Genomic DNA, 3,348 nt, shown 5'->3' with positions numbered 1-3,348 from the left:
CTAATGAGTTATGCTAATGAGCTCCTGCACCTCTTTTTCTACGGAATGACTCCTGCTTCTATCTTCAGAGAGAAGAAGAAGAGGAGGAGGAGGAGATTGGATTTATATTCTGTAGCAGCAGGGGTCATTTCCTGCAGGAGCGCACAGGAGCGGAGCTCCGGCAATAAAGAGCCCAGGGGGCGGGCACATGCAACAAGCCCCGCCCCCTGCTCCCAGCAGCCCTCAGTCAGAGCAAGAAGCAGCCAGGTAAGTTGCAGAGCTCCCCCCCCCGGCCCCCTGGTCCAAAACAGTCCAGTGGCACCTCTAAGAACAAGTTTTATTCAGGTACAAGCTCTCCCTCCTCTGCCAGGACAGATCTGCCCCCCCCCCATAGCTAGCAATCCAAAACAGTCCAGTGGAGCCTGAGCGGTGGGTGTTGCCTTCTGACACACTTCCGGTGATGTCAGGGGGTGTGGCATATGCAAACACGTTATGCTAATGAGTTATGCTAATGAGCTCCTGCACCTCTTTTTCTACGAATGACCCTTGGCTGTAACCCCTCAGTCCTCACCCCCAGTTGAAAAGAATCCTAAGGGGATAGAGCTGCGTTTGCCGATGTCAGTCCCTCGCTCCCTTTTCTTCCCCTTCCCTCCCTCACTGTCAACACCAAGGGTTCCCAACATGGTGCCCACATGCACCATGGCACCCACGGGCATCTCTCCTGCCAGCCGCCAAGTTTTTTTTAAAGTGGGCGTGGCCAGGTGGGGCCTTTTCCCCAGCCGAGCCTCTGATTGGCAGTGGAGATCTGACTGGTTGTCCGGATTAAAACAGTATTGTTTTGGTGGCAGCTGCCAACACGGTGATGGCTTTATACTCTTACTCCTCTTTCCCAGTATATATATATTTTTTTAATCATTACTCTTATGCTCAGGGCTTTTTTGGTAGAAAAACCCCAGCAGGAACTCATTAGCATAATAGGCCACACCCAACAGCAGAAACATATTAGAATATTAGGCCACACCCCTGACAGAGCAGCTCATTAGCACATTAGGCCACACCCCCACTTTACCAGAAGTGTGGTCATCCAGCCACACCCACCTTTTGCTTCTTAATCTGTTTACCTTGTTTGTTGTCAAAAACCAGGGCTTTTTTGGTAGCAGGAACTCCTTTGCATGTTAGGCCACACACCCCTAATGTAGCCAATCCTAACGAGTTTCTGCTGTTGGGCGTGGCCTGTTATGACGCAGAGGTTTTGGCTGTAGTGGGCGTGGCCAACTCTGAAGCCAGCCGGAAGTCCGTTCCCGGGCGTTCCTGCCCAAAAATAGCCCTGCTTAAAAGTATTAAAAAAAAAGTATTATTATGTGGCACCGCCTCCCATAGTGGGCATTTTGTAGTTGGCTCCGCCTCCTTTGGCAGCCATCTTGTGGCTGTACCCACCACCCCACGGCAGAATTCCAAAGGTGCCCCTACACTCAGAAAGGCTGGGGACCCTGATTTAGACTGTAACCTCCTTGGGGCAGGGAGCGGTCTTTTTTTCCTGACGAGCTGTACAAGTTCTGAAAAGTGCCACCTGGAGAGACGCTGCTATGTCAGTCGGATACAGAGAATGAGAGCTGGGTAAGAGAGATCTAGACTGATTACCCACAAGAAGAAGAGATTGGATCTATACTCGGCCCTTCGAGCCTCAGAGCTGCTTACAGTCTCCTTTCCCTTCTCCTCCCCACAACAGACACCCAGTGAGGTCGGTGGGGCTGAGAGAGCTCTTGAAAGAAACGGCTCTTTTTCAAGAACTGCTCAAGGTCATCCAGCAGCTGTGAGTGGAGGGGTGGGGAATCAAACCCGGTTCTCCCAGATCCTTGGTTTTTGAGATCGAGAAGACGCGGGGGAAATGGGGGGGGGGTGTCAAAATGTGGCTGCACACCGAATAGCGTGAAACTGACCGATGCAAGCGGGGGAAACGGAAGAACGAGGGCGGCACGGCTGCTTGTGGGGGAATCGGTCCTAGACTTGCCCCACCTCTGCCGTGGACTCTCCTGAATTGGCCACTGCTTCAGAAACAAAAAACAAAACAAAAGAAGTCACAGGCGCCCTGAGCTGGATAGCCCAAGCTAGCCTGATGTCATCAGATCTTGGAAGCTAAGCAGGGTTGACTGTGGGTAGTGCTTGGGTGGGAGGCCTCCTTGGAATACCAGCAGCCGGGAGGACAGGGGCAGGCTTTATTCAGCCACCTCTGTGAATACCCTCCAGGCCCCCAGTAGGGGCCAGTCACCCGAGGTTGACATGACTTCCAGGTGCATATGCACACACACAAACATACAAAAATACACACACACACCCAAAAGGAAGAAGTCACGGGCAGGACAGCGATAAAGAACCAAAACCATGACTAAAACCCCCCCAATAAATATAAACAATGGTTAAATGTCTATTGTGTCACTGTGATTGTTAGAATCACAGGTATAGAAGGAAAAAGCCCTCTTAAAGCCAGAGAGTCAAAGGAAACAATCCTCTTAAAAGATGAAAAAATGTCTGAGGAAACACATAAATCTACCTACCATAAATCTTTTGTGCTGCTTTTTAGAATTTGGGTATTCACTGCTGTAGATTTCCCAGGCTGTATGGCCGTGGCCTTGGCATTGTAGGACCTGACGTTTTGCCAGTAGCTGTGACTGGCATCCTCAGAGGTATAACACAAAAAGATAGAGGACTCTCTGTGTAGATATAAATTACCTGCCTCCCATTTTTCATTATCACCTTGACACAGAGAGTACCCCATCTTTCTGTGTTATACCTCTGAGGATCCAGTCCCAACTACTGGCGAAATGTCAGGTTCTACAATGCCAAGACCACGGCCAGACAGCCCGGAAAATCCACAACAGCTAATCAACTCCGGCCGTGAAAGCCTTCGACAACATATGTTTGTTTGGCCGTTCGTCACCTTGCAGCATTTAGAGATTATGGAGACTTTCCAAGTGAGGTCCCTGCCTTCATATGTTTTATTATGGCAACTGAACTTGAGAGAGATCCCTTCGAAACAGGTTCTTGTCGTCTGCCGATTTACTGCCCTTTCAGATTCACGATGGATTTATCGACTCTCACAGACGGCTTTTACGTCTTTTAAGAGGGTTGTTTCCTTTGACTCTGTGGCTTTAAGAGGACTTTCTGCCTTAACATACCTGTGCTTCTAACAACTGCTGTGACACAACAGACATTTAACCATAGTCTATAATTTACTGCTGTTTTTTTCTGTTCGGTCACCGTTTTGGTTCTTTATTTGCTGTCAGAAACAAAAAAGCCGCCCACATTCCCCAGCCCTTCGGTGACTCACGAAAGCTCCTCCCCTGCCACAAATTTTGCCAGCCTTTAAGC

Source organism: Gekko japonicus, unplaced genomic scaffold (genome assembly GCF_001447785.1).
Source record: "Gekko japonicus isolate JY-2015 unplaced genomic scaffold, Gekko_japonicus_V1.1 scaffold4248, whole genome shotgun sequence".
NCBI lineage: Eukaryota > Metazoa > Chordata > Lepidosauria > Squamata > Gekkonidae > Gekko > Gekko japonicus.
Note: the sequence above shows the minus strand (reverse complement) of the source record.